Source organism: Chiloscyllium punctatum, chromosome 17 (assembly GCF_047496795.1).
Source record: "Chiloscyllium punctatum isolate Juve2018m chromosome 17, sChiPun1.3, whole genome shotgun sequence".
Classification (NCBI taxonomy): domain Eukaryota; kingdom Metazoa; phylum Chordata; class Chondrichthyes; order Orectolobiformes; family Hemiscylliidae; genus Chiloscyllium; species Chiloscyllium punctatum.
In genome coordinates this window covers 34,810,746-34,834,992 of record NC_092755.1, presented here as the reverse complement: position 1 = coordinate 34,834,992, position 24,247 = coordinate 34,810,746, and positions in this window count along the sequence as shown.

The window sequence follows — 24,247 nt, the reverse complement described above, 5'->3', positions numbered from 1 at the left end:
TAACGAAATTCAAGAGATCGACGATTTTTTTTTAAATTCGAAAATGAATCAAGTTCTAGAGATCGAAGTATTTTTTAAACCTGAAAAGTAAGGAACTTCGAGTGATCTCAGTTTTTTTTAAAAAACCCGGAAATTAACGAAGATCGAGAGAACAATTAAAAAAACGAAAATTAACATAAATTGAGATATTGAAGTTCTTTTCTAAAACTCGAAAATTGACGAAGTTCAACACATCATTTTTTAAAAACCCTAAAATGAACGAAGTTCAAGAGATCGAAGTTTTTTTAAAACCCGGATATTAATGAAGTTCAAGTGATCAATTATTTTGAAACCCGAAAATTAATGAATTTAGAGAGATCGAAGTTTTTTTTTAACACCGAAGAAATGAAGTTAAAACATTCCTAAAACGAAAGGAAATGAAGTTTATGCAATCGACTTTTCTAAGATCCGAAAATAAAAGTCCGAGCCCGAAAATAAACGAAGTTTAAGCAATCGAATATTTTTAAAAAATGAAAAAAAAAAGTTACAACAGTCCAAACCCGAAAATAAACAAAGACTTTTTATTTCTAAATCAGAAACCGGAAATTACAAACCTCGACAGATCTTTGGAAGTCAACAAAATTCCAGAGTTTGTTTTTGAAAGAACAGAAATTAACGAATTCAGTTTTTAACCCTCCCCTCAGAATTCAGCTATTTTCGAAGACCACTCTCCAAGTACCAAAACACCCTCAACTTCAATTAATCTCTTTTAAATGTTTTAAAACATTTTTATTAAAAGTCCCCCAAATCCTATCTGACTATGACTGATCCTTTCAGGCTGGACTGGAAAATTAACAGCAAGGGGTCACATCAAACACAATTTGAATGAGAAGAAAACTAAACACTGTCAAAATACTCACACATGGCAGACCGAATTCCTCAACACTCAGTCGTGAAAGATATTTAACTCTTACACCGCTGTTAACAATCTGTCTGAGCTGAACCGTGTCAAAGCACCAAAATGAAGATGTTGAAGCCTCAATAGGGGTCTCTTGGTTTGAGATCAGCCGAAACAATCGACAAATGCGGTCTGTTGAAAAAGCAAGGATCATTAGTTTATTGAATTAAGTTACTTTGATACAATTCTATCCAGCAACACAGAGATGAAAGCGACTGTGTTCTGTGGTGAAGTTGCACAATTACATTTGAATATTACGCAATATTTATGTATGTTTTAAAAATAATACAACTTTAATCACAAGAAAGACGGATCACATACAATAAGGTGACATGGTTTACAGCAATTTAATCCAATGATATTTCCTGGGAAAGGGGTTTTCATTACAAAAGAAATCAATTGAACTGTAATATGGTGATATGAATGAAGACAGGGTAATCCAAAGGTATTTGTTTATGAAGGATATCTTATTGACGTCAATTTTCAAGTCATGTATCACTTCAAGGTTAGTTCAAATGGTCAATTAATGTGTCCGCATTCACCTTATGAAAAGTCTATTTTCCCCTTATCATTGAACTGGAAGTTTATTCTGCAATCAGTAATATGTTTCACAGGCCATTTTATGTTATTCTTTTAAATCAAGAAATAATTTTTAAATAATAGAAATCTACTTTTTTTGCCGAAATTGAAAATTTTAAATCCTCTACCAATGTTAGGCTTTGACACTCCCGGTCACTCCATCTGGATCTCTCACTCTCCACACCCTCCCTCCGTCTGCCTATTTCTCTATCTCTCTCCCTCCTGCACTGTCTGATTCTCATTCTCCTCTCCCTCTGTCTGTATATCTCTGTGTCTTTCTGCCCTGTCACCACCGCTCTGACTCCCTGTCCCTCTCCCACTGTATAACTCTAGCTCTCTCTCTCTCTCACTGACTCTGACTCTCTCTCTCCCACTTGCGGACTCTCTCCTTCACACCATCCCACTCTGTCAAGCTCCCACTCTATCTCCCTCTGTCTGACTCTCTGCATCTCTTTCCGTGTGTCTGCCTGTCTTTCTTTCCTTCTCCCCTGTCTGACTCTTTCTCTTCCTCTTTCTAAAATTTACTCCTTTCCACTGTCCCTCTGACTGACATTCGCTCTCTCCTCCCTCCATCTGATTCACTCGCATACTCTACCGCTGTCTGACGTTGTCACACTGCGTAACTCTCGCTCTGAATCTGTCTCTCCTTCCCCCATCTCTCTGACGCTCTCACTTCCTCGAACTCCTCTCTCCCTGTGTCCTAATCTCTCTTCCTGCACCTTCTCACTGACTTCCTCTCATTGTTTCTCACCCACTCCCTCTGTCCAACGTCCTCTCCATCTCTGCCCCTCTGGCTGACTCTTCTTCTCTCGCCTTCTGACTGACTCTTTTTCTTCCTCTCCCTTTGTCTGACTCTATCTCCCTACCTCTCCCTTTGTCCGAATCTCTGTCTCCCGCACCCGTCTGTCTGTCTCTCTCTTACTCGCTCTCTTTGTCTTTCTTTCTCTCTCCTCTGCCTCTGTCTGACGCTTTTTTTACTCAGTCTCTCTCTGTCCGACACTCTGTCCTTCTCTCCTCGGTCTGACACAGAGAAACTCTTTCTTTCTCCTGGTCTCACTCTCCTGTCTGACTCATTCTCTCTCTCTCTCTGCCACTCTCTCTGTTTCACTATCTCTCTCTCTCTTTCGCTCTTCCCCTCTCTCCCTCTCTTCTCCCGCCTCTTCAGGGGTCTGACAATCTCTCATCCCTCCCTGTCTCTCGCTGTCTGGCACTCACTTTCTTCTTATGTTTGTCTGATTCTTCCTCTCTCACCCCCCCTCACCCTCTGCCTCACTCACTGTATTCCTCCTCTCCCTCTCCCTCCCTGTCTTCGTTGGTCATTGTCCCTCTCACTCTGCCTGACACACCCTCCCACCCCTCCCTCGAACTGAATATTCTTCCCTCAATATCCATCTGCATGAGTCTATCACACTCCCTCTATTTCCTTCTGACACACTCTCCCTCTTCTTGACCTTCTGTCATACGTTGTCTCTCTCCCTCTCCCTCTCCCTTTCTCCGACTTTCTCTTCCCCATTTATCCTCTGTCTGACGCTCTTACGGTGTCTCCGTCTGCCTCTGTCTGACACTTTCTGACTCTCTGCCTCTGTCTGACTCTTTCTGTCTATCTCTGCCTCCCTGAATCTCTGTTTCACTCTCTGATTCTGCCTGTCTCTCCCTTTTCCGATCCCTTCCCCTCTTTCTCCCCCTTATTGCCCCTCCCACTCTCTGATCGATGGATATTTGGTTTGGATGGATACGGGCCGGATGCTGGCAAGTGGGACTAGACTGGTTGCGATATTTGATCGGGTTGGACTGAAGGCTCTCTTTCCATGCTGTTCAACTCTATCACTTCGTCTTCCACAAACTATTTACAATTCTCTTTCCTCTGGCAATCCCCTCTCTCTCTGACTCTCTCTCCATCCCTCTCCCTCAGTCTGATGCTCAATCCCTGTCTGCCTGACATCTCTCCTCAGCCTCCGTTTTAAGCTGTCTCCCTCTCCAGCTCTCTCTCACAATCTTCCCCTTTGCAATTTCTGTGCATGTATCTCTCTCTATCTCCCTTTATCTGACTCTATCCGTCGCACCCCTCTCCCTGTGTCTGACACATTCTCTCTCTCCCTCTGCCTCACTCTCTCCCGATCCCTCTCCTTCTCTCACTGTATGACTCTCACTTTCCTCTCCTTATGTCTGTTTATCAACTTCTCATCCCACCTCTGTCTGACTCACACTCTCTCCATTAACCCTCTCCCTGACACACTCACTCTCTCTCCCTCTGTCTCTTTCTGCCTCTCCCACTGTCTGACTCTCACTTTCCTCTGCCTCTGTTTGCCTGAAATCTGTCTCTCTTTCTCCCCATCCTCAACCTCTGTCTGACTCTCTCCCTTCCTTTCCTTCTGTTAGATTCTCACTCTCTCCTTAGGTATGACTCTGTCTCTCATTTTCCCTCTGCCTGACTCTATCTCCCCGCCCCTCGCACTCCATCTGTCCAACTCGGTTTGTCCCTCTTTCTCTGTCCAACTCTTCTCTCACTCTCCCTCTGTTTCAAACGCTGTCATTCACTCTCTCCCTCTCTGACTCTCTCTCCTCTCCCTCTGTCAGACTTTCTCTCCCGCTTTCCCCCTCCCTGTTTCTGAAACTCTCTCTATTTCTCTCACTGCCCAATTCTTTCTCTCACCCATCCCACTGCCTGACACTCCATCTCTTCCAACTCATAGTTTCTCACTCTCCCGCAATCTCCATCGCTGTCTCACCCTATCTCTCCTCATCCCTCTCTCCAAATTCTCTTTCTCCGTCTCTCTGTTTTTCTTTCTCTCCGACTTCCTTCCTCCCTCTCTTTCTCTCTGGAACTCTCTAACTGCATCGATCGGAATGTATCTGACTCTCTCTCTCTGGAACTCTGTGTCCTCTCCCTCTGTCTGACTCTTTCTCCTGCTTTCCCTCTCTCTCTGACTCTCTATCTTTCCCTCTTCCTCTCCTTCCGTCTGAGTCTCACTTTCCTCTACCATTTACTGTCTCTACCGTTGTCTGCCCCTTACCCTCTGCCTACTCTCTCTCTTCTTCTTCCGCTCTCTCAATGCCTAACTCTCTCTCCTTCTGACTGACTCTCACTCTCTCTCTCTCTACCCTGTCTGACTCTTCCTCGTTCTATCACACACTGGCACTCTCTCTCCCTCTCTTCTGCCAGACTCTTGCCCCCTCTCTCTCAGACTCACTCAGCCTGTAACACTCCATCTGTCTGACGCTCCCCCTCTCCCTCAGTCTGAAACTCTCTCGCCGTCTCACTCTATCTGAAATCCTCTTGCCTTCTCTGACTCTTTGTCTCGCCCCCACCATCTGTCTGCCTCTCTCTCTCCCTCTCTGTCTGGCCTACTCTCTCTTTCTTATCCCTCCTATTGCTCGACTCCCCCTTGAACTCCCTCCTTCTCCGTTTGTCTCTTACTCTTTCACTCACCTCCTCCATCTGATTCGTTGTCTCCCCCTCTCCCTTTATCTGACACTCTCTCTATGTCTCGCCCTCTCTCTCTCACCCTCTCTCTCTCTTTCCACCGCCCCCGCCGGTCTGGGTCTCGATCTCTCTCTTTCCACACCCCGTCTGAAACTCTCTTTCCCTCTGTCTCCCCCTCTGTCTGACTCTCTGTTGTCTCTTTCTCTCCTTCTGTCAGAATCTCTCTCCCTCCCTCTCCCTGATTGTCTCTCTCTCCAATACCCTTTGTCCGACTCTCTCTCCCTCATCGTCTGCCTGACTCTCTCCGTCTCTCGGTTCCCCCTCCCTCTGTCTGAATTCCGTCTCTCCTTCTCGTTGTCTGTCTCTCTCTGTCTCTCCATCCATCTTCCATCTGTCTGACTCTCTGTCCCTTACTCTCCCCCTCTGACTCTGCCACACCTACTCTTCCACTTTCTGACTCTCTCCCCCTTGGTCTCAAACTTTCTCTGTCTCTCTGTGACTGTCTCTCCCACTCGTTTCATCTGACTCACCCTCTTCCTACCAGCTGTCGGATTCTCTCTTTCTAGCCCCTTCCGTCTGAATCTTTCACCCGTCCCACCCGATGTCTGATATCTCTCTCTCTCTCTATCCGTCAGGCTCTCTCTATCCCATTCCTTCCTCCTGGCTCTCTCGCTCTCCCACATTCTGACTCTTTCTATCCGTCTCCCTCTCCCTCCGTCTGACTCTCAATGTCCTATTTCTCTGTCTGTCTCCCTCTGTCTCCCCATCCTATATCTGATTCTTCCTCTTCCCCGTCCCTTTGTCTCACTCTCCCTCTCATTCTTCCTCCGCCTGAATCACTCTCTCACTCCCTCTGTCTGACTCCCTCTCCTTCTCCCTGTCTGTCGTTGCATCCCTCTCCCTCTGTCTGTCTCTCTCTCTCTCTCACCTCCGTCTTTCGACCGTCTCTCTTCATTTGTTTTCTTCTCCTTCATTGTCCCTTTCCCTCTGCCTGACTCTCTCTCCACCTCTCCCTGTCAATCTGTCTGACATTCAACCCGTCTCTCCCTTTCCCTCTGTCTGACGTGCTCTCACGCTCTCCCTCTGGCTGACGTTCTCAAATCTTCTCCCGCTGTCCGAATCTCTACTTATCCTGTCCATCTGTCTGATTCTGTCTTCCCTCCCTCTGTCTGACTCTCCCTCTCCCTCTGTCCGACTGTCTTTCTTTCCCTTTACCTCTGTCTGAATGTGTCTCTTCTCCCTCTCCCCTTCTCTCTGCCTAAGTATATACCTCTCCCTTTCCATCTGTCTGGCTCTCCTTCCAACTCTCTCCCATTCTCTCTCTCTCTCTCCGAATCTCTCTCTCACCCTGACACTACTATCTGACTCTTTCTCTGTATCACTCCCGTCTGACACACACACACACACTCTCCCCTCCCCCTCTGATTGAATCCGTCTCGCTCTCCCTCTGTATCACTCTCTTTCTCTCTCTGTTCCTCTCTCCCCATTGTCTCTGACGTAGTATCTCCGATTCCCTCGCCCTCTGCCTGCTTATCGAATTCTCTCTCTTCAACTCTCCATTTTCCTTTGCCTGACTCTGCCTCACTATGTCTCTCGTGCCTTCTGCCTGACATACTCTCTGCGTCAGCCCCTCACCCAGTGTCTGTCTGACACTCCCTCTCCCTCTCCCTCTGACTCTCTCCCTTTTCAGCTCTTTGTATTAGTCAATCTCCCTGTCTATTTGTCTAACTCTCTCACTCCCTAAGTCTGTATGACATTGCCTTTCCCTCTGTCTGACTCGCTCTATCCTTTTCACTCTGCATTTACCTGACTCTCTCTCTGTCTCCCTCTAACTCTGCCCGGCACTCTCTGTCTCCCTCTCCCTCTGACGCTCTGTCCGTCTCTCCATCTCTCTGTTGGACTCTTTCTCTCATTCTCGCCATCGCTTTCTCTCCCTGTGTCTTAAACTCTCTCTCCCTGCTCCCACTGTCCGACTCTCTTTCTTTCCACTCTCTGTCTGTGACGCTCTCTCGCCCTTTCCATCTCTCTATCTCTCTCTCCCCCCAAATCTGTCTGACTCTTCCTCTCCCTCTCCCTGTGTGTGACGCTCTCTCTACCTCTTTCGCTAGCTGACTCTCTCTCACCCCCCCACCCGCGCCAATGTCTGAGTCTTCCACATTCCCTCTCCCTATACCTGACTCTGTCACTTCCTCTTTCTGTCTTCCTCTGTCTGACTCTCGAACTCTCCCTTCCCCTTGTCTGGGCCTAACTCTCTCACTCTCCCTCTCCAACTGCCTGTCTCTCTGTCAGAATCTTTCTCACAATCCCTTCCCGCATTTCCCTCTCACCCGTCCCTCTCTCTGATTCTCTCCCCTCTTTACATTTCCCTTTGTCTTATTGTCCTTCACTCTCTATTTCTTCCATTCTCTGTGCCTAACTCTCTCCCTCTCCACCTGCCTGCCTCACTGCCAGAATCTTTCACACAATCCCTTCCCCGAATTTCTCTCTCTCCCTCTCCCTTTGTCTGAATCTCTCTCTACCTCTCTTCTGACTCCCTATTTCCCTCTCCCTGTCTGACTCTGTCAGTCTCCGTCTCTGTATGTGTGACTCCGTCTCCCTCACACTCTGACTGACTCTGCCGTCCTCACTCCCTCTATCTGATGCTGTCTCCTCATCTCCGTCTGTCTGACTCTCCCAATAAATGCAGGTATCTCTTTCCTTCTCCCTTACAGACCCTCCCTCTGTCTCCCTCTCCCTGCTTGATTCTCTCTCCCTCCCTCTCCATCTTGTTTGATCTCTCTCTCTGCCTCACTCCCCTTATCTGATGGTTGCTTTTTCTCGCACTCTCTGTCTCGGTACATAACTGTCATTCTCTCTTTACTGTCACAATCTCTTTCTCTCTCACTCTCGTACTTTCCCACTCTCTCTACACCTGTCCCACAATCTCCCTCTGCCGCCTTCTCACTCTCTCTCCAACTGCCTCGCACTCACTGCCTTTGAAGCTCACACCCTCTCTCTGCAACCCCACCTTCTCGTTTTCTACAAATATCCAACTCTATCTCACCAAACAGCTCCAAATCTGTTCCTCTCTAGTCCGCTCCCCACTCTCTTTCTCTCTATCTATGATACTCGCACCCCCCTCTCTACATCCCTCCCACTCTCTCTGTATATGCTGATCACTCTCTCTACCTCCCGCCAACTCTTCCCCTCGCCACTCTCGCGCATTGTCTCTCTCACCGTCCCCTCATCAACCTCCCTCTCTCACTTTCTAACCCACCAACGTTTTTTCTCTCAACACCCATCTTCCTCTGTCACTCCATCCACATCCCTTTTCATCTCTCTCTGTATCCTCCTCGCACTCTTTCTTTTCCCTGTCACTGTCTCTCTCTGTATTCTCCTTTTCTCCCTCTCCATCCCTTACTCTCTCTCTCGCTCTACCTACCATCCACTGTTTGTCTCTGTATACCTAGTCCACCCTCCCTCGGCGCCCCTACCCTCTCCCTCTCTCTCTCACGCCGACTTCTACGTATCTGTGTCTCCCCTCCCACTATTTCTCCATCTCTGAACGACTTCCAAATCGCACGTTCTCTCGACACCCCTCCTCTCCAAGTCAGCCTCTCTCTGTTCCAAATCCCTCTCTCTGACCCTCTGCCTCTCTCTCTCTCCATCTCTCCCCCACTCTGTCTGTCTGCCTGCCTCCCACTGTGTTTCTCTGCCTCGCCGACACCTCGCCCACTATCTCCCTCTCTCGTCCCTCCATTATCTCCCTCGCTACCACCACCCACTTCCTTGCTCTCTCTGTAAGCATCTCTCGCACTCTTTCAACCCCCTCCTCTACCTCCAGCTTCGTTTCTGTTTAACTCTCCTCCTTGCTCCAACTCTGTCTGTCTCTGCAACCCTCCCATTCTCCCCATCTCTACATCCCTCCCGCGCTCTCTATTCCACACACCCCACAATCTCTTCCTCCCACGAACATCCTTGTCACTCTCTCTCTCTGTAACAGTCCCATGCTCTCTTTCTCGACACTCCCATCTCTCTGCCTGCCCTCTCCCACACTCACTCGCTACCCCCTCCCTGTCTCTCTCTCTCTCCCTCTCTCTGTCTCTGTCTCGAAACATCGATTCCATCTCTCTCTCTCTCTCACCACCCTCTCACACACGGCCTCTCCATACCCTGCACAGCCTCTCGAGCACGCTCTCAGTCTCTCTCCCTGGTCACTCACTCTCTTTCTATCTCTCTCTCTCACTACCACCCCATGCCCAGGCATGCTCAACCTCTCTCTATCCCCCCTCCCAATCTTCCTCCCTATCCATCTCCAACTCACTCTATTCGCCTGGCCCACTGTTTCTTCCTCTCTCGCGAATGCTCACCCCATCCTCTCTCCAACCCCGCACTCACACTACCCGCCTGCCTATCTCTCTCGATCGTCAGTCCTCCCTATCCCTGTGATCTCTCCTTGCCACCTCACATACACTCTCTTTCTTTAGCGCCCTCCCTCACTCTCCATCTCTCCCGACCACAAGCATACTCTCGTTTCACTCCCCTACTCTTTCTCTGGACCGCTCCGCCATTCTTGCTCTTCCTATATCTCTATGCCCTCCTCACCCTGTCTTTCTCATCGCTCCTCCAATACATTCACACTATTCCCAGCACCCTCTGATTCTCTTTCCCTCTTTCTAACCCGCTCTCAATCTCTCACTCTAAGACACTCCTACTCTCTCTGATCTTGTTCCACTCGCTGACTCTCCATAATCTCCTCGCATTCTCACCGCACACCTCTCACTCTCTCTCTGTGTACCCACTTTCCACTCTCAACATCTTCACCCCACCACTGTCTCTCGACAGTCCGCTCCCGCTGCCTCTCTCCCTCTATCCCACTCACTGAACTTCACTCTACCCCACTCCACCACGTTTCCTCTCTCTCCACCCCCACTCTGTCTGTTTCTCGTCAACCTCCCAATTTCGCTTTCTCTCTCTCAACACCCCTACCTCTCTGTGTATCTCCGTCCCCCTTTCGACTATCTCTCTAATGGCCCCATTATCTCTGTCTCTCCTCAGTTCGCCCCACTCTCTCTCCCGGCCTCCCACTCTCTTTCGTTCTCTCCAACACCTTCCCCAATCTTTCTCTCTATTCTCCATTACCACTCTCCTCTTCCTACCACCATCGCTCTTTCTCCCACTCTCTTTGTAACCCTCCTTTTCTCGAGAGACCTTCCTTTCTGTATCTCATTTTTACGAAATCCAACTGTCTCTCTCTATCCTCTGCCTCTCTATCTCTCTCGACACCCCATAACTCTCCCTCATTCTCTCTCATCTCCTCCAACACTCTGTCTGTGCATCCCTCACTCTCTATATCTTCCTCACAGTCTTTCTCTATTCCCGTCCCATTCTCTCTCTCTACTCTGCCCTGACTCACTCTCAGGCTACCCTTTTCCCTCTCTCTCTGTAACACTCGCACTCATCAAAAATAGAACATACAACGTTACTGCGTAGCACAGGCCCTTCAGCCCTCGATGTTGCGCAGACCTATCAAAATTATCTGATGCCCATCTAACCTGCACAATCCGATAACTTACAATATGCATGCCCAATGTCCATTAAAATTCACTTAACGTCGGTGAGTCTGCAATTTATGCAGGAAGGCCGTTCCAGGCCCCAACTACACACTGAGTAAAGAATCTACCCCTAATATCTGTTCTGCATCTATCAGCCCTCTATTTAAAGCGATGTCTCGTCGTGTTAGCCTTCACCATTGGATGAAAATGGCTGTGATTGTCCAGCCAGTCGAACGCTCTGAGTACCTTATGTGTCTCGGTTAAATCCTTTCAACTTTGGTTTCTCCAACGAAGAAAGCCTCAGACGTTCCTCAGAGGACCTTCTGCCAAACCAGACAACATCCTAGTAAATCGCCTCTGCACTATTTCCAAACCCTCCACATCCTTCCTCTAATGCAGTGACCAGAACTGCATTCAATACTGCAAGCGCAATCTTAACAGTGTCTTGTACATCTGAAGCATAACCTCCTGGCTCCGAAAGTAAGTCGCTCTACAAAGAAACGTCAACAAAACCTATGCCTTCTTAACAACCCTACCAACACGTGTAGAAACTTTAAGTGAGTTATACGCCTGGACACCGTGATCTCTCCATTCTGCAAAGGATTTTACCATGACTCCAGTACTGTGTATTCCTGTTACTCCTTCCAAAGTGAACTACCTCACACTTATCTGTTTTAAACTTTATTTACCACTGCTGACACAAGCTGTGCATCTTATCGGTGTTCCTCTGTAACCCACGACATCCTTTAGCGCTATCCACAACTCTGCCCACCTTCACGTCATTCACAAAGTCAATAATGCATGCTTCTCCGCCCATGTACAGATCATTTATAAAAATAACCCACAGCAGTGGCTCCCAAACAGATCCTTACGGAACACCACTGACAACAGAGCTCCAGGATAAACATTTCCCATCAACCACGACCGTGTACCTTATTTCAGCGAGCCAATTTCTGATCCAAACCGCTATGACATTGACTGCAAAAACACCGTATTATACGCAATAGCCTATTGCGTGGTAACTAATCAAACGCTTTACGGAAGTCCATATACATGGCTTGACCTTCATCCACCTTTTTTTGTCACCTTCTTGAAGAACGCAATAATCAATTGTTGCATGACCTATCCTTCACAAAACTGGGTTGGGTACCCCTAATCAATTTATTCCTTTCCAGCTGATTATACATCCTATTTCTTCAAATTTCTTCACAACTTGCCCACAATCGAAGGATGTCTAAATGACCTATAATTAGAAGCGTTGCCCTGATTCCCCTTCTGACACAAAAGAACAACGTTTCCTATCCTCCAGTCTTCTGGCAATACTCCTGACGACAATGACGACATAAAGATGGAAGCCAAAGTATCTGCAACCTCCTCCCTGTCTTGCCAAAGAATCTGAGGATAAATCTCATCCGGCCCAGGGATTTTACCGAAATTCGGATCTTCTCGACTTACTAAAATCTCCTCTTTATCAACCCCAATCCCAGTTAAATTGTTAGCCTGTATCTCTGCTTTATCAAAAGCATTGCGGTTTTCCAATATGGAAATTGACGGAAAGTATTTATGAAGTACTTTCTCCATGTGGTCAGATTCCACACACAAATTGCCACGACTGTCTTTGATTGGCCCTCAACGTAATCCAGTCATCCTTTTATTTCTGATTTACTTGTAAAACGTCTTGGGTTTTTCCTTGATCATATCCAACAACAACTTCCCGTGCACCCTACTGTCTCTTCTGAGCCCTCTTACGTTCGACATAAGTTTTCTGTCTAACTTGTAAGTCTTATGACCGCTAACCTGGACGTCTTGCCTTACCGTCGCATAAGCATTCTTCCTCTTGACAAGAGTTTTATATTCTTTGATAACTGCCTTCACCACTAATAGATATATTCTTATCAGGAACCTGCAGTAGCTGTTCCTTGATTAAGCCCCATAGGTCAGGTGTGCCAGTCCGCTGCAGTTTCCTTCCCCATCCTGTCCATCCTAAATCTTAACTGATCGCATCATAATTGCTTTCGCCCCCATTCCTACCTCTTTCCTTGCAATATATACCTATCGCTGCTATTTTAAACATAACCGAATTATGTTCACTATTGCCAAAGAGCTAACCCACCGACAAATCTAACTCGTTGCCGGGTTCATTCCCCAATACCAACTCCAATATGGCATCTTCCCTTGTTGCCCATTAAACATATTGTGTCAAAAACCATTCTGCACACATTGAACAAATACTGACCCACCTAAACTGCTTGTAACTATAGTATTCCCAGCTTACGTTGGGGAAGTCAAAGTTCCCATTCGTCTCGCTCGAATCGGGCATCATCTTAGCCATCCCTTCCTCTACATCCCTGGAATATTTCGGAGGCATACAGAACACTCCCAGTAGAGTGAACTCTCCTTTTCTGTTTCTAACCACATCAAAAGTACCTCAGTGGATGAGTCCTCAAATTCAATATGAGTTATCTCATCTGCAGTGTTACAACCCTTGTTTAAAACTACGACATATGCTTGGCTCTTTTAACATCTTCTCTATTCTTGCAGAAGCATCTCTATCCTGGAATCGTGAACAACCATTCCTTTCGCTCCTCTAGCCATGCCTCTACAACGACCACATTAAAATCAATGCTGCACTTTCACCCTCTCTTTGTTTCTGAGTCTCCTGTCATTGAAGCACACACATTTCAAACCAACATCTTGATTGCCAGTGCCCTCTCGCAACATTTCAAACCTATCCCTGACATCAGTACCCTCAACATCCAGTACACTGTAATGCCAACTCAAGTTCCCAAACCCCAGTTGCGTTCGTACAAACACTCTCCCCGAATGGAGTTGCCAAATTTCTTCCAGGGTACTGGTAACCCTCTGCTTCACGTGAAGACCATGCTGTTTTATGAAGTCCCACATTCCTCAAAAAGAGCTCGAATTATCCAATAATCCAAAACCTTCCCTTCTGTCCTGTCCTGCAGTCACGGGTTCAGCGTCGCATTCTCACTGTTCCTTACTTCACTAGCACGTGGCACGGACAACAAACCAAAGATAATAACTCAGTTTGTTCCTGCTCTCAGGTTCCATCCTAGCTATCTGATTTGCTGTCTCCAATCCCTATTTTCCTTCCTCGATGTGCCGATGTGGATCACACCTTGGAACTGCTCTTGTTCCCAATCAAGGATCTGGAAAACACGAGCAGAGACATCACGAATTGTCGCACACAAGTGCGAACACACTCATCGCGAGTCTCTCCTTCGTTACCACAAAATCTCATATCTGTCCCAGGACTATGAAATCTGCAATGATAGAAGCTCTGCTCCTTTTCCCCACTCCGCTCTGACTGACAGGGACAGAGTCATCGAGAGGTAGCTCTGCTCCACAGCGTATCACTGGTAAGTGGTCCTCCCGGCAACAGCATCCAACATGGTTTACGTATTTTGAGGGAAAAGACCACAGGAGAAACCTGCACTGCCTGCCGGCTCCCACTTGATGGTAACCCAACTCCCTTCTTCACGGAGCTGTCGAATAACTACGTCCCTGAAAACCTTATTAATAACGCCCTCCGCCTCCTGAATGATCCGAAATTCATCCAGCTCCAGCTCCAGTTCAATGACACGGTCCTCAAGGACCTGCAGCTGCGTGCACATCCCACAAATATAGTCAGCAGGTACATTAGAGGTGACCGTTTCCTCCCACATACTGCAGGAGGAATATTCAACTGCGTGAACCTACACTCCCACTGCTCTAATTTTCCAAATGCACCGCTGAAAAAGTGATCACTAAAGAAAATACCCATCACCTCACTAACCGATGCACTGATCTTTTTGTTTTGTTTAGAGAAGGATTGCTGGAAGGCACCACATGAGTAGTGTTTAAGCTAAAGCAACAGCCCAAATATGGAAACTCGTGACCTCTCCAACAGCCTCCTACTCGAAGCTCCCACACATCCTGTTGGATCAACAATGGCTGGGTCCGACGCTCAGAGGAGTGGTTCCGAATATTTTGCTTACCTTCCCGACACCCACTTGCTCGACGCTCTCGAACACCCTAATGCTCGAAAAGCAATGGCGGGCACCGATGCTAAGGGTGAGTTTTAAACTTTTTGCTCACCTTCCTGTCAGTCTCCTGCACGATGCTCTATCGACACTTTCTCTATCTCACACTCCCACTCTCTCTCTCCCTTACCTTTCAGTCTCAATGAATCTCTCGCTCACCCACTCCTTCCGACTTCATCAGACACACACACTCGATCGTCCTTCTCTCTCCCTCTGACCCAGTGACGGGAAATGTGTGGAGAGTTTGACGGAGGCGTGGAAGGTAAGACAGCTGTATGGTAGTTGGGAGGAGGGAGAAAGTTAGGAAGAGATAAAAATGAGGGAGACAGCGACAGCAGGGGTGTGAGACAGAAAGGGAGAGTGATAAATAAGAATGACAGAGAAGAAATCAGGGTGGTGAGAGAGGAAGGGTTGCTTTGGTGTAGGATGAGTGAGAGTGAAAGGCAGAAGGGGAGAGAAATAGAGATTGGGCAGAGAGACTGAGGGAAAGAAATGCCGACAGGGGGAGAGCATCTGGGGAAATGGTGTAAGAGAGGGGTCAAAGGGGAAAGAGAAACGGAAGGAAAGAGAGTGATAGACGGTTGTGATTGAGTGGAAATTGGATGAACGGGGTAGAGAGATGAAATATGCCCATGGCCTGGTTGCGGTGGGTTACACAGAAGTGAAATATGCACAGGATGATTTAAACACAACACTTGAGAGCACAGTCCCGTTCGCCTCCACTTCTCTAAGGAGCAGAGCTTGGGGCTGAGTCTGTCTATCTCAGCTCAGCTTTTTCAACACAATGACAAACACCAATATCGTTGGTTCTGCTGCATGGCACTTCACAATGAACATTTTTATTGCTGACAAATTGATGTATTTGGTACAGCCAATGGGATGGTGCCTTATCTTGCTGATCATTGGGTTGAGAGAAACCTTGAAATACGTCCCTGTAATCCGCTGTGGGACAAGATTGAACAAACCAGCACTAACTTCAGTCTGTTATCATAGCGACAAGCTGCTTCATTGTTGAAACATTGAACTGAAATGAGAAAACCATGTCTAGATTGATTAATGCGTGAATTTGATTGATTGATGAATTTGGGTAAAGGGAAATTTCAGCACTTTCTTCAGCTGCTGTCTGAACTTAGTCTGCATCACGGCATAAATCACGGTGTTTGTGCAGCAGCTGAGGAGCTGCAGCATAATGCCCAAATCGAGCACAAAGAAATCTAGTTGCAAACTGCTATGCACAAACAATCGCATCTGGTTCCAAATAGAATACAGCATTAACGTTGACCAAAACAGGATGAAATTGGCCGAGATCACACACAATAAAATGATGGATTTTTTTCGATTTCTCATTTCTGTGTCAGACTGAGCGGCTTCATTGGTGTGAGCCCGGAGTCTCCTCCGCGCTCTGCTGGCCTTTAAAATGTGTCTGACGGTGATAACATTGAGCAGTAGAATCAGGAGAAAAGGGAGACCCGGGGTTATAATGTAGTGGAGGAACTCGATTATGGCCCAGGCAAACATGGAATCACCAGTTGTTCGCTCATGACAAACCCAGGGTAGGTTAAACAGATTATAGCGACCTCCGAGCATAAAATACCAGAAAATGTTCTTTAAACAGCTCAGCACAGTCACTGCTCCCAGAACCACAGCTGCCGTTTTCTCACTGCAATATTTAATTTTCAGCTTCTGGCAACAAATGGCTACAAACCGATCAAAGGTGAAAGTGACGGTGAACCAGACAGAGCAGTCAGTGGCTGCATAAAGCAGGACAGTGTGGATATTACACACGCGGATGGAGAACAGGAAATAAAACGATTTCTGAAATACGATGGGAATTTGTCTCAATATCAGGTCAAGGATAATGACCAGTAGATCCGCCACTGCCATCGCCCCCAAGTAACGTCTGACACATGAAGATAATCCACAATCTTTACAAAGCAGGACGTAGATCGTAATGACGTTAACTATGAGGAAGCAAATAAAGACAGTATGCATCAGCCTGGAGGCAAATTGACCAGTTTGATTGACGACAGAGTGAAATTTTCGTACGTGTCACCATAATCAGAGATTTATTATAATAATTGAAGCTGAAATAACAAATCGGACTTTCTAAATTAATGACAAAAATATTCATATAATACAAGAACGCCTCCCCCCTTCCCCAAACACACAAAGACCCAGTCATAATAATAGATGGTTTCTGGAACATTTCTGCACATTCGATCACTCGAGATCAGACACAGGCCACTTTTTTCCATTTCCTAATACGAAATGTGAAAACGTCGCCGTCCTGAAGGATTCTGTCTTAGTTCCTTGAAGACAAATGGAGGTGAAAATTTCTGTCTTTTCATTTAAGTTATGGTTGATCCTGTGTCGGGAAGAAATGCAAACGCAGGAAAAACATACTCACCCCTTTAAATGTGGAAGAAGACTTCAGGACAGTGTCTCCTTCTCCATGTAACAGCATCTTAACTAGCGGTCTTAGCTGTTGCTCTATTAACGTACGTTCGGCCAGTCACTAAAATATTCAGGGATTGAGTGATTCAGGGAATGTCGGGTGCAGAATATTTCAAAGAATGATGGAGACAGAATGTTCTCGGGAATATCGATTGTAGATTGTTCTGGGAAATATCGGTTTAACGATGTTCTGACGAATATCAGTTATAGAATATTCCAGGGAATGTTGGGTTTTGAATGCTACAGAGAATATCAGTACTGGAATATCTCAGAACATGTCGGTTTTGGAATGTTCTTGGTAATGTAAGTTACAGTTTTCCGGGGAATGAAAGTTATAGAATGTTCTGGAGAATGTCAGTTTTGGAATGTCAGTGTAGAAAGTTCCAGAAATGTTCGTAAGGTAATGCCCCAGGGAATGTGAGGGATACAATGTTCTGAGGAATAGCCGTTACAGAGAACCGGGTGTAGAACGTTCCGGGGATTGTCAGTTGTAGAAAATTTCCAGCAATGTCAGTTCTCGAATGTTCCAGGGAATGTTGGGTTTTGTATGTTCTGGAGAATCTTAATTATAGAATGTTCTAGAGAATGGCCATTATAGAAAGTTGCGCGTAGATCGTTCCAGAGAATGTTAGGTACAGAATGTCCTGGGTAATGTCAGTGAAGGAATGTTCCAGGTAAAATTAGGTGTAGTATTTTCCGGAGAATGTCCGTTATAAATTGTTCTCGAGAATGGCAATTAAAGAAAGATCCGGAGAATATCAGTCTTATAATGTTCTGAAACATGGAGGGTGGAGAATGTTTTTGGAAATGTCAGTTATAGAATGTTCTGAGGAATGCTGTGTTCAGAACGGTCCGGAGAATGACTGCTGTAGAATGTGCGTACAGACTGGTCTGCAGAATGTAAGATTAGGAATGGCCTGGAGAAGGTCAGTTTTCGAATATTCTGGGGAATGTCGTATATAAAATGTTCCGGGAATGTCGAATGCGGAATCCTCCCGGGAATGTCGGGTATGAAATGTGGCAGAGTCATGGAGACTCACATCACAAAGGCACGTCTTCCCATTGAGTTTGCTGAGACCAACTCAGCATCATGGTGAGAATCTCTCCCCAAGCTCAATTCAACTGGGACTTTGCAGCAAAAACATCATTATTAAGACAATACATCAATCCTGATTTGTAGCATCGTCTTTTGTGATCGTCCAGATACCATTCATTATTCCGAGAACTCTCTCACTTCCTTTTCATTTCTGTATATTTGAGACGTTACGGGGGTAAACGCTCCTGTTAAATTTAAAACCAGGAACACAGAAAAGATTTATTCCATGCAGTATTCTGTAAATATTCGAGTCGCCAAGGACGATTCAAAGTAAAAATTCACAACTTTATTTCCTAAAGTAAAACAGCGCATAATTTGTGGGCGGCACGGTGGCACAGTGGCTAGCACTGCTGCCTCACAGTGCCAGAGACCCGCGTTCAATTGCCCCCTCAGGTGACTCACTGTGTGGAGTTTGCACGCTCTCCCCGTGTCTGCGTGGGTTTCCTCCGAGTGCTCCGGTTTCCTCCCACAATCCAAAAATCTGCAGGTTAGGTGAATTGGCCAAGTTAAATTTCCCGTCGTGTTAGGTGTAGGGAAATGTGTCTGCGTGGGCTGCGTCGGTGTGGCCTTGTTGGGCCGAAGGGCCGGTTTCCATACTGTAAGTAATCTAATCTAATTAACCTTTATTTACAATTGTGATCTCTAAGCTATATTCACCTTCCTTTCTTTAATACTAGGTTGACAAAACGCTCAATTAAGATCGTAATTAAGAAAAAAATAGCAATGTATCTTAAAACCATAGAGCTTTCGGTTCTAAAATCTTCCTGCGTCTTTTTTTCCTTCTGGTTAGGAATTCCTGCTTAACTGATCGAATAGGTGCTTTTTTAGAAGAGTAATTTTTTAGGCACTCTGCTTAAATGCTCGGTCGTGGCACTTCACTTCCCACTTGTTCAATTTTCCCTGGTCTTATACTGAAGACCATCGGAATGTGTCATCAGCCCTCAAGATTGTCAATATACTCGATTCAAACTTGATTGACGTTTGATGCATTTCGGGGATAATATAAACTGGTTGCCCGAATTCGAATGTGTTTTTTGTCTTCAAGCAAAAAACCAATCGAGTTTTTCAGCCCAGTGTTAAATTGTTTCCTTTCTGAGAACACTTGGTGCTGTGTCCGGTAGGCTTTTGCTGTTAACTCTCTGAAAGTACACCCACGTCTTCATAACATTAGCACTCCCAAATCGAAACAGCTCTGGATATTGAGTTTCCAATCTCGGTCACTCTACAGCCATGTCCGTCTAATATCATTGAATATTATCCATTCACTCAATGTGAATTCCTTAGTCTGTTTTGAGAATAGAAAACACAATTTGATAGCATGCGTTTCATTCAGCATTTTAACCCGTTATTTCCTGCTCCATTTTCGCCTTTTTTTCTCATGTTGATCCAGTCATGAAACTGTCAGACACCGTCATAATCACAGAATCAGGACTGATGAGTAATGTTTCATGAATCCCCAATCATGATCCCTGGGTATATCCTGCCCCACTGTCAGGCAGATCCATCAGTGCTGGGTTCATCGTGGGATGCAGTCAAGACAGGAGTTTCCCTGGAATTCGTCAACATTGATATCAGAACTCAGGAAATCTCACGGTTTTGGAGATGATCAAGGAAATAGCCTGATGATGGACATATGTTGACCTCCACGCTAGCTTTCAGTAATAACTCAGTTCCCCGTGCTGTCGAAAACAAATCGGAGGCAGCACTGTCAGTGTCTCCACAGGCCCAACACTCATCGAGTAGGGCGAGTCTTCCAATACTCTGTAGCCCGACTGCGAGAAGTGATGGGTGAACCAACAAGAGTGAAACATTCTCACCAAACTATTTGTCACAGATGGATCTGCCCCTAAAACGTTCTGTCAGAGCAATATGCCGACTGCCCTGGTGGAGGGCAAGTCTCACCGTCATCTTGAAGTTATTGCCAACTGTCTTATGTGGCACTTTCCCCTGCGAAGTCGGACATAATTATAAGTGACTGAGCAAGTGGAAGCTGGGCATCCAAGAGGCATTGTGAGCCATCAGCAGCTGCGGCATCAATAGCCTTCCACTCATCAGAAAATCAGTAGTGGGCTGTTCACTGATGGGGTACAAACAATGACTGCAGATGCTGGGAACCAGATTCTGGATCAGTGGTGCTGGAAGAGCACAGCAGTTCAGGCCGCATCCGAGGAGCTTCGAAATCGACGTTTCGGGCAAAACCCCTTCATCAGGAATAAAGGCAGTGAGCCTGAAGCGTGGAGAGATAAGGTAGGGGAGGGTGGGGTTGGGAGAAAGTAGCATAGAGTACAATGGGTGAGTGGGGGAGGGCATGAAGGTGATAGGTCAGGGAGGAGAGGGTGGAGTGGATAGGAGGAAAAGGAGATAGGCAGGTAGGAAAAGTCCGGACAAGTAATGGGGACAGTTACTGAGCTGGAAGTTTGGAACTAGGGTGAGGTGGGGGAAGGGGAAATGAGGAAACTGTTGTCCGTTGCTGATGCATTTACTGATTCAATACCTGCCGATTGTCTACATCTGTGATAACTTAGTTTCCTAACTACTTCGTGCCATCCAGAAATGTAGTTGTTTCTTTTCCATTTATCAAAAAAGACATAGGCAGTGATTACAAACAGTACTGGTCACTGTGTCACTGCCGTCCTTACTTTCTGTTAACCAGATAAAGAAGCTAATTTCACTCATTAATCACTGCTTCCAACTCAGTTGCCATTCCTCCCCGTATTCTTGTGCAGCAGTTTCGGAAAGCGTAATATTCCTGTCCATTTTCTTTATAACAGGCATGAGATATGAAAAAAAAATCGAATCCAATTGCTGAGAACCGCCTCGAATGGCTGAAATATCCCATTCTGTGCCTTTTTAAATCTCTTGATGGTCTGAGTAGCCTGCTGCAGCATAGATATAGTTGTGAATTATGCAGAAAGTATTGGAACCGTCAGTGAACACTCGGCTTCTGGACTTATGAAAATTCTTTCTGAAAATCCCAACAACTTGCACAGGTTGCTTCTCTATATTATATCAGCCTGTCATTTTCTCAATTATAATTCCCATTTCGTAATTCTATGTTGACCTTGTCTCTGTCCAACACTTTCAATCCCAATAATTTCTCCAAAACCATGCATTTACTAATTTCATTCTCTTCCCTTTTCCCACCAGCTTAAAACATAGAGCATTGAACATAGATCATAGGACGTTACAACGTAATACAGGGCCTTCGGACTTCGATGTTGCACCGTTCAGTGAATAGAATCTGATGCCCATCGAAACTACTCAGTTCCATTATGCTCCGTATGAATATCCAATGCCCATTTAAATGCCCTTAACGTCGGCGACTGTATTACTGTAGCAGGCAGGGCGTTCCATTCTCTACTAATCTCTGAGAAGAGAAACTACCCATAACATCAGTCAAAAACCTATCACCCCTCAATTGACGCTCTGTCCCCTATTTCAGCCTTCACCATCCAAGGAAAAGCTCTCAATGCCCACCCTACCTAACCCTTAGGTTTGCCAGTTTTCTGGGAAGATATTTTTAAAAATTCTTCTGGAAGGCAGAACTGAAGGCAGAGTTTCTTCGTGGTTCTGCCATTTCCTTGTTCTCCATTCTCTGCTTTCAGACTACAGAAGCTGCACTTGCTTTATATTTCCATTTACATCGACATACTGTTTATAAGGCATTAAAGTTAACTTCTTCAACCATTGTTAATATATTGTCCGGAAACACAGCACATTCTGTCATGAGCTGCTCAACGATTGACCTTTCTCAATCAGAGAAGCATCGATTCTGAACTATCAGTAATCCAGCAGAATCGATATTCGTCCCATTTTCCATCACGAAGCCCGTAGACGGGAATGTTATGACACTTGAAGTGCTCATCCAACTAATTCTTAATAGTGGTGAGGTCACGCTTGTCAACTACCCTCTCAGGAAATACATTTCCGATTCCAACAACCTCTGCGTGAAAACAAATTCACAAATCGTTTCCAAATCTCAAAGCGTTCACTTTCAAAGTGTGTTCCCTTATTGTTGGCGCTCTGACTAAATAAACAACTCCTGTATATCCACACTCTCCATGTGGTTCATAATCTTATCTTTCTGAAACACATCCCCCTCCGCTTTACCTACTCCACAGCAGAAAATCAGAACTTATCCAACTTGTCTTCTTACCTGTTAGGCTCCATCCTAGGTTACACACTGGTGAATCTCCTCTGCACCCCACCCGTGCAATCACATTCTTCCTGTAATGTGGCACTTAGAACTGCACACCGTATCCCATCTATGGCCGAAACAAAGATCTGTCGAGCTTTTGTAATCTACGTCTCACTGAATGAATCGCTATCACCGCGGTCGCTGCTGCCTTCTCAACTCATCTTTTACCCTGCCCAGTTGCATTGAGGCACCTGTGGAGATTCACCCCTGAACATCCCAGTTTGCTGCCATTCATTGATTTCTCCCCTGTCTGGTTCCTTTTACCAAAATACATCACCTCATATTTATCAGAGTTCCATTCCTTTCGCCATTGATCTGCCCATCTTACTATTCCATCTATGTCTTCCTGTAAGGTAAGACCTTCCTCTTCACTGTCAACCACTCGGCAAATGTTTGTGTCAAACTGAAACTTAGTGTTCACAATGGCCACACACCACTCGGACGCCCTCCAACATGTACATCTGCATCTCTTATGAATATCACCAATAATAAGAGACACAGCACTGATTCCGGTGGTGGTGGAGGGGACACGGTTCTCCAGTCACACAAACAGCTTTCTCCAACCACCCTCTGTCTCCTGCCACGAACTTGAATTTCGATGCAACATGGCAAGTCATTAATGAGTCCTTGCTTATTGTGTTCCACTTTACATGCGTGTAGAATATCTGGGGATTCTCGTTAATCTTGTCTGCGAGTAGGTTTCCGTTCATCTCTTTGACAGTTTCCTCAAAGTGAAGAATTTCCTCTTTATTGCAATCTTATGTTGATTTTTTTTCCTTGAATCGAGAATACACAGCGAGAGAAACATTCTATTTATTTCCATCATGTCATATGCTTTGAGATTTCCTAAGTTTCACCTGTTCTTCGAAATTCTATCGGTCACAAGCGAGTATCTTCATCAGATAATCTCGCCATCTGAGGGTCGAACATGAGAAATAAACATTAGAGTTCCTTTGTGGTCTGTATACATTCTCTGATACTAGGACCTGAAAACTGTACATAATATTCCAGGCAGTCTCAGCAAGACGCTATACAAGTGCTTCATGATATATTTATTTCTACATTCCCATTTCATTCAGTGAAGGCAAACCAAACTTTAACTTTCCATTTACATGTATTTCTCCAAACACCCTTTACCTTTATTGCATTTCAGAAATCACCATGTAAGATCTTACAGAAAGCCTCCTGGAAATCCAAATATTCCACTTCCACTGTGTCGACACTGTCCAAGCTGCAAGAAACAACTTCAATCATTTCTTAACTTTGTCAAGTATGATTTCTCTGCCAGAACAACACACTGATTCTCTCCAATGTTTCTGTTAATTTCTGAATATCTTTTTTCTCATCTTTAGAGATGGATTCCAACAGGTCCCAACAGAGAGTAGAAAGTATATGGAATAGTGTAGGTTAGATGGGCTTCAGATTGGTTTGACAGGTCGATGCAACATCGAGGGCCAAAGGGCCTGTACTGCTCTGTAATGTTCGATGTAGATGTCAAGTTCATTGGTCAACAGTTCTCCACATTATCTTTTCTTATGTTAATAAAGGTTTGGATCGCGTTTACTATCTTCCAGTTGTCTGCAGTGGCTTCGAGATTTGCAGGATGTCCAGAAAAATAAAACACCATCATCGACAGTGCGATTAATATGTCTATCGCCCTTCTATTCTGATGTTCTGATATGAAGTAAATCTGGTCCGTAAAACTAATAAAAGCTCAACCCATCTGCCTTTTTAAAATATTACCTTGTTAAAAATATGAATTGATTAAGCATCTTTAGTTCCAGAAGTTCTTATGATCGAATGGCCTCTCTGGGAGATTTGCTGGATTTTCCTCCATGCAGGCTGATGCAAACCATTTGGTTCGTTTCTCTACTATTTCCCAGTTCTCCACGATATGTTGTCACGTCCCTATTACAAACTTCCACGGTTGATCTTGCTTTTACTTTGTCCTTTTTGAATTATAGATAGTATACTTTGTCAGT